Below are 7662 nucleotides of genomic sequence, written 5' to 3' on the forward strand. Positions count from 1 at the left end.
TTAAAATCGTCCTTACTTGGCCGTTAAAAGTAATTGGCAACACCAATATAATGGGTGTTTGACTAAATCGCCCTTATATATATTGGAGGCAATTTCCATGAAATTAATGGTAGTTTAAAACTGCTTAAAAAAAACTTTAGATTTTGTAATGATTAATCATTAATAAGCACGCTTCGATCCCTACAACACGATAAAAATTATAACATTATAATACATTCAACCAATTATATTTTTTCTAAAAAAAAAAAAAAATCTAAATCAGTCAATATTTTCAAGAAATTTACCTTTCAATAAAAAAAATAAGAGATCTCCAAGAATATAATAATCGAAAATTTTCACAGATCGATTGAATACCCTAGGTTTGACAGAGATAGGTCATGAGTATAAGGAAGAAAAAATTTTACATTTATACATAATATCATAGAAATAAAAAATCAATAAAATTAACAATCACATAAACATGATAATTTTATAAAATTACAAAAAAAAAAAAAAAAATTCTTTAATACCTACACCATCCCTAAATATTTAAATTCTTTATTATTCATGTGGATTTCCACATGCCACTCAAATCACTAGAATTTTCATAGTTTATGGAACTTTTTCCACTAATCTTATTAAAAATTCTTTTAATACCTTCATTATCCCTAAATATTTATAAATCCTATTTATGTTTAAGAGAGAATTCTTGTTTATATTGGTCTATCTTACGGATTGTAACCTCTATTTCTTCTCTTACATGCTTTGACATCTCATTTCCCATCTCTCAACATTGTGTCCCTCCTGCAATATGCGTATCAAGTATGAAATGTAGAAAAAATGCTGTCATTAAATTTCTGACATATCTTTACTTGTAAAAGATAAACAACAATAAATTTGGAAAATAACTGGTTTTAGGATGACAATTATACCCTCATGTATGGGTAAAATAATTGGATCATTCAATGTGTCATAGTGTGATTTGTTTAATGTAAATTTCAAAATTGTGGACAAAAATGCAACCAATGACTTGTAGACAAATACAGACCCAAATATTTTTAAAATACAGTGAATGAAGTTAAGTTACAAAGCACAATAAAGTGGCATCGCTAAATCTCTATGATCCTTTTCAAGAATTGAATCAAATATTCAAATCTCATAAGAGATCGAAATCATAAATCTCTAAAATTAATAGAGAGAGAGAGAGAATGATACATTGAAAAACTAGGGTTTGAGAGAAGGAGAACGATATAAAATTGTCTATGAAACTCGATCTTGTTTTCTTTTGACTCAGACCTAATTTTTTGTTTAATGAGGTCAAGTTAGTAATAAACAAATTAAGAAACTTTCATCGGTTGAGTTGTAAATATCTTACCTGTTTCACCAATCAAATTCAAGAGATGTATAATTTCGATTTTTATTAAAATCATCGTTATAATTAAAAGCATAATTACAGAAAAAAAAATACCATCAAATTATATGACGTCGATTTTATTGAAAACCAATGTTATAATTTAAAACAAATATTTCTATATAACGTCGGTTTTACTAAATATCAACATTATAATTAAAAATAAAATATTACAAAAATACTATCAACTATATAACGTCGATTCTATTCAAAATCGAAGTTACTTATTTAAAAATTAAATGTTATAATTAAAAATATAATATTACGAAAATGCCTTCAACTTTATAATGCCGTTTTGCTTAAAATAGACATTATAATTAAAGATACAATATTACGAAAATGCCATCAACTTTATAATATCGATTTTGCTAAAATAGATGTTATAATTAAAGATACAATATTACAAAAATGCCATCAACTTTATAACGTCGGTTTTTCATAAAATTAACTTTATAATTAATATAAAAAATAATGAAAACGCCATCACTTATAAAATTGCGAAATATACAGTTTATAACGTCGATTTTATGAAAAATTGGCATTATAAATCATATATATATAACGTGATCTAACAGATTAGATTGAATCTTGCAGTGATTTAACGTTTTAATTATAATTTATCGATATTTACAGCACCATCCGTATATTTCTTAATATTTAGTGCTACATCCCTTCTCTTTAAACCAAAACAAAACAAAGTAGAACTCTCTCTCTCTCTCTCTCTCTGAAACCCTCCGTTTCTCGTTCTCTCTCGCTCTCGCTGCACCCTCCCTTCCTCTCGACCCTCTCTCTTACTCTCTCATTCTCTCTTACTCTCGCTGACCACCATGTTCGAACGGCTTTGTAACGACGCCGCTGCAATTATATCCCTCTCAACCTAGCTACAGCTACAAAAGCCTCTCCATCCCTTGCTACAACTCTTGTGATCATGTGCTGCAACTCCCTCTCGACAAAGACAGGTACTCTCTTTCTCTCTCTCTCTCTCTCCTCTCTCTCTCTCTATCCTTTCATCATTCCTTTATATTAATTTGATTTCGAATTTCATTTTTTTGGATTAATTTGATTTCCGAATTGATGAAGACAAAAAATCTGTAATTATTTAGGATTTTTTTATATTCTGATTTGACGATATTTCATCTATATTTTCGAGGGGTATCTTTTTATGAGTTATTTCTTCTCTTAAGTTTTCTCCTTTTGGTTTGGAAAATCTCATTTCCTACTATGGTGGCATTCTTTTTGTAGATAACAACTTCAGCCCAGATTCCTATGGTTGATCAATGGTTTATTGAAAAATTAGGACCCTCGATGTGTGTGTTCCATGTGCAGGGGTGACTGAATCTGCCTTTACTTCTAATCTAATTTCTAATGGAGGAATTACAAGGATATTTAGACATAGATAGATGACCTACTATATCCACTTCAAGAGTATATTTATGCATTTTCTTATAATCATGGTTTAATTTCTTCTTTTCTTGAGGGAAATTTCAATATAGGTTATCACTATATATCCTGTTCACTAATTTTGTAACATTTTTAGGTCATCGTTTACGTATATGGTTTTTTTTTTTTGGCTATTGAGGTATGGAGGGACTTTTCTTATTCTTTACTTTATAGGATCAGTTGGATTATTCCGAGTAGTGTGCTCAATCTAGTATAAGGGTGGCATATGAATGCTTTCTCTTCTAGGGGAAGAACTTGGTAGTGAATTATGTATTTCATGACTTACTCTTACATTCTGATTCTGGAGTGAGAGTAACTATATATATTTGGTGGGCTTATTTAGCAAGGTTTCCTTTTTTTTAATTTTTAGGTGGGAGAGAGTTACCATCCCCTTTAGTTGTAAGCTTTGTAAGAAACATCCTAGGCCAAGTGAGACTTATCATATCTTCTCATTCTTTTTGTACTTGTCTTATCATTTAGGTTAATTCTAATTTTTTGAATATCTGCCATACTTTTGTTTGCTTTGATTCTTCCAGAAAACAATTCAAGTTTGACCATGTATTCGGGTGTTTTTGGCTCTTTCTCTAAAAATCCATCCGTAAAATTTGCATCTATAAACTAAGTTTCATTTTAAGCCTTACTATGTTTATGATCATCGGATATATCGGTATTTGTTGTTCTTTAGTGCAAAAAAGTAATCGAAGCGAGGAAAGGTAAGTCTTCTTTTTCTTTCCTTTCAACCCATGGTTAACAATTCAAACATAATGGTTATTGATGTTCTTTAGTGCATGGTGGTTTATATGTAAATGAATATTCCCTTTCAATGTACTAATGCAAACTTTTACACATCGAGCATATTTTTATGGTCTGGGAGATTCATGTATGCTTGATTAATAGGATATTATATGTGTCTGTGTGGGTATGCTTTGTCTGTTTTTATTTGTGGATAATGAGGTCTTGATTCCGAGTTTTGGGTTGAAAGTTATGTGTCTATAACATTTTTTCGTCAGATGTTATGTTACCCAAAAATCAGTGTTGAATGGATCTATTACACTAAAAGCTATGACGTTGTTCTTGACATGCCTAAAAGAATTTGTTGATTTTGCAAATTCTAATGATCATTAGAAAAATGTTTCAATCTCCCCTATAAGTAAGTTTGCTCTATTTTATTGAGACAATCATTCAATACTATCTGAATTTTATAGTGGTGCAAATTTGTTTGGGTTGAGTGACAAGTAACATAGATATAGAAATTGTTTTGGTTTGAGAAATGGAGATTTGAAACCATCTTTGAACTATTTCTGTTGTATATGTTTCTGATCATCAAGCGCTAATCTCGTAGGATTGAGAATGATAGAGTGGAAAACTATACCTTCACCCAGAGCATCAACAAGCAAGAGAATTGGACCAAGGCTCTTAAGTATACTCTTTGCAATCTCAAATGGGTTCTCTTCTGGTTCGTTGGGAACACAAACTTTTAGCCCCTCAATGCTATTGTTTCTTCTCATGCCGAAGTTCCAGCCATAAGCTCTTTGTACACAAAACACACAACAAGCTCTAAGTCTGAGTTTCGATCAAACCCATGACACAATAACAAGGTGTGTGCACTGAATGTATATAGATTATCCAAACATTGTTCACTTTGTTTTATGATTTGAATGAATTCTCAAGGCATGTTAAGGTGACTGAAATTTGCTAAAGCTCCCCCCCTCCCCACGCCTCAAACTTGTGAAAATGCATTTCAAATAGAAATTTTATTTTTTTATTTTTTATTGACTTAACAACATTGGGTTTGTGCATGACGTGTCTTGAGTGAATCCTCATATCTCCAATTTAACATGCATTCAATGTTTTGAGTCTGGATAACCCTGGTATGAAAGAGCTTTGGGGTACTTCTGTATGGTTTTGCTGAGCAAACAAATTGTTCTACAATAAGTAAATTGGTGTTTGAGTTTGCCAAGCATGAATTGGATTACACTGTTAGTCCTAACTGTAAATTTCTATCAGATCCTTAATCAATTCCATTTCTTAAGTTAAGAGCAGATTCTTTTCTTTTAAAGCTTTGTAATGTTAGATTTTAGAAGGCATTCACCTAGAGTATATATATATATAACATACATATGACTGAATGATGGCATTCAATTTTAGTTTCATGTTAATTCGGAAGTGTGTAATTATACTACATTGTGAATTTCCAGATCTCCATACAAAAATGTGACAAGGATGAAGATAACAGGCTTCGAGTATCTTACTCGGCATGCCAATCATACATTGCAGCATTTGGAGCATGCCTTGACCGCTCAGACTAGACTATTTTTAGCAGTGAGGGGGAAGGTGAAGAACAGTGAACGGGCTTTGGCGAGATGCAGCCTTGGTGGCTGCGTCGCTTCTGGAGTTTCTAATTGTGATCAGAAAGGGGGAACATGTTCCCTTGCACCCTTCTTCCCCAAAAACATTAGTGAAGAATTTGGTGGTGTATTGTTGAGTTGGACTCTCAAAAGATGAAAGTCCAAAGTAGAGTAAAGAATGAAAGGAAGAAAAAAGAAAAGAAAAACAAGTATGGTTTTAGACAGCATCAAGGCTCAGTAATATGAAAGGCCTTGATACTTTTTCCAGTTCTCAATTTAAATCCCATTTCTTTCTTGTCTATTTTTGGTTCTCAATTTAAATCCCATTTTTTTTCTGAAACTAATTGTAAATTGTGATGAACTAGGTTCTAGCATTCTCTTGCTTAGTGGGATGTATGGTCTGCCATTTTCATCCATATGGCATCCTTCCATCAACAATGATGTGGTTAGATATGGATGGGACTTTGCATAAGCATCTCTTGCTTTCCCATAGCATTTATGAGAATGGGAAAAAGAGATAAATCAACTCCACTAGGCAATATAGTAGCCTCTACTAAAAGAATTGCAGCTGACATGCAGCCAAAAATTAGAATATGTTGGTTATTTAGATTAATGAGCCTCTGCTTAATTAGATTTGCTGAATCATGCAAACCCCAAAATTAAATTTTCCATTTTGCTGAATTTTTTTTTTCTAAACTCCTATATGGGCCTTACACTACTAGGAAAAAAAACAAACAAGCATTCAAATCAGGTAGGCTCTCATATGAATGTATCAACTTATATTATATTGGATCTAAAATGATCAACCGTGGAAACGATGATTACACAAGGAGAGGATTCAAAAACTATTATTTTAGAAGGACCGAGTTCTTGATGATCCTCATTAGTGAACAACAAATCACATTGAGAACTCGAAATCCAACTATTTATTACAAACAACACGGTAGACTTGCAATGCAACAGTCCATCTTCTCTGGTAATACAAAGCATTTTAAAGCGTGGGATATCTTTTACTTTGGGGCCAGTCTGATTGGATAGATGGAAAATGTAATACATCGAACTGTATGAAGTAAGGCCCTCGCATTTCATGAATCCACCACAAAACTTTTGGAAGGACACGAGGAATATCTTCCTTGAGAAAAACATCCAGCCACTTTCCAGCAACAGTAGTGTTTAAAACAATCAAATCAGTTTTAAGAGCTATATCTATAGCTTCTTGGCCCTTTGCAAAAAAGACATAATAATGTCAGAAAACCTGTAATTAGAAGGGTATATAGCATATTGACAAAGCAAAAACCATTTAAACTTACGGGATGAGAGACTAAATTTGAAAAATAAAATTGAAATAAAATTAAAAAAACAAACTCATCATGAAAAAGCTAATTAATGTCTACTACATTAGATTAATGGAATTTTTTTATATATATGTTCACTCAATTGGTCTCTTTATACAAGAGTGTTTGTAAATGAATTGTGAGAGAAACCTACCTCACCATACAAGACATTAGGTTGAGGATGAGTTTTAATGAGGTAATCAGTCCCCCATTTAACAACTTCCATGGCATTACTAAGGTCACCACTTGCAGCCATTTGTTTTCCATACTCAACTATGCTTCGTGACATCATGGTTATAGTGAAGGCCAAGGGTAGTCCAAACTTCACATTGTCCCCCTGCATCATGGTATCCTCCCACTAGATCCACCTAAATCACAAACAATCAAAATAATTCAAATCCCCTTAAGGAGCAAATTTAAATTAAAATTTTCAAAATGGGTTGAATAAAAAGTTAAATGCTAACAACTACAACACCACACAGTAGCAAGAACTCAGTTGTGAGATCAGTAATGAATATTAGTGTACTACATTCATTCAACACTGATTTTTGGGTAACATAACATTTGACGAAAGTAAAAGCAACTAGTATATGGTTGAATAAAAAGTTAAATGCTAACAACTACAACACCACACACTAGCAAGAACTCAGTTGTGAGATCAATAATGAATATTAGTGTAATTGATCCATTCAACACTGATTTTTGGGTAACATAACATCTGACGAAAAAATGCTACAGACACATCACTTTCGACTCAAAACTAGGAATCAAGACCTCATTATCCACAAATAAAAACAGACAAAGCATACCCACACAGACACATTTTATATCCTATTAATCAAGCATACATGAATCTCCCCGACCATAAAAATATGCCCAATGTGGCAAAGTTTGCACCAGTAAATTGAAAGGGAATATTCAATTACACATAAACCCCCATGTACTAAAGAACAACAATAACCATTATATTTGAATTGTTAACCATGGGTTGAAAGGAAAGAAAAAGAAGACTTACCTTTCCTCGCTTCCATTACTTTTCTGCACTAAAGAACAACAAATATTGATATATTCGATGATCATAAACATAGTAAGACTTAAAATGAAATTTAGTTTATAGATGCAAATTTTACGGATGGATTTTTAGAGAAAG

The 7662-nt window shown here is 32.2% G+C and overlaps 1 long non-coding RNA gene across 1 annotated transcript; it reads left to right on the top strand.

Annotated features, from left to right (window-relative positions):
• Nucleotides 1-3962: 3962 nt before the first annotated feature.
• Nucleotides 3963-5354, top strand: LOC147387977 (uncharacterized). The gene is made up of 2 exons (XR_015171441.1): nt 3963-4428; nt 5029-5354. It is a non-coding gene; the product is annotated as an uncharacterized LOC147387977 (long non-coding RNA).
• The last annotated feature ends 2308 nt before the right edge of the window (nt 5355-7662 follow it).

The sequence above is a fragment of the Akebia trifoliata genome, chromosome 13, assembly GCF_017979445.1.
Source record: "Akebia trifoliata isolate Shusen 1 chromosome 13, ASM1797944v1, whole genome shotgun sequence".
NCBI classification, from domain to species: Eukaryota; Viridiplantae; Streptophyta; class Magnoliopsida; order Ranunculales; family Lardizabalaceae; genus Akebia; species Akebia trifoliata.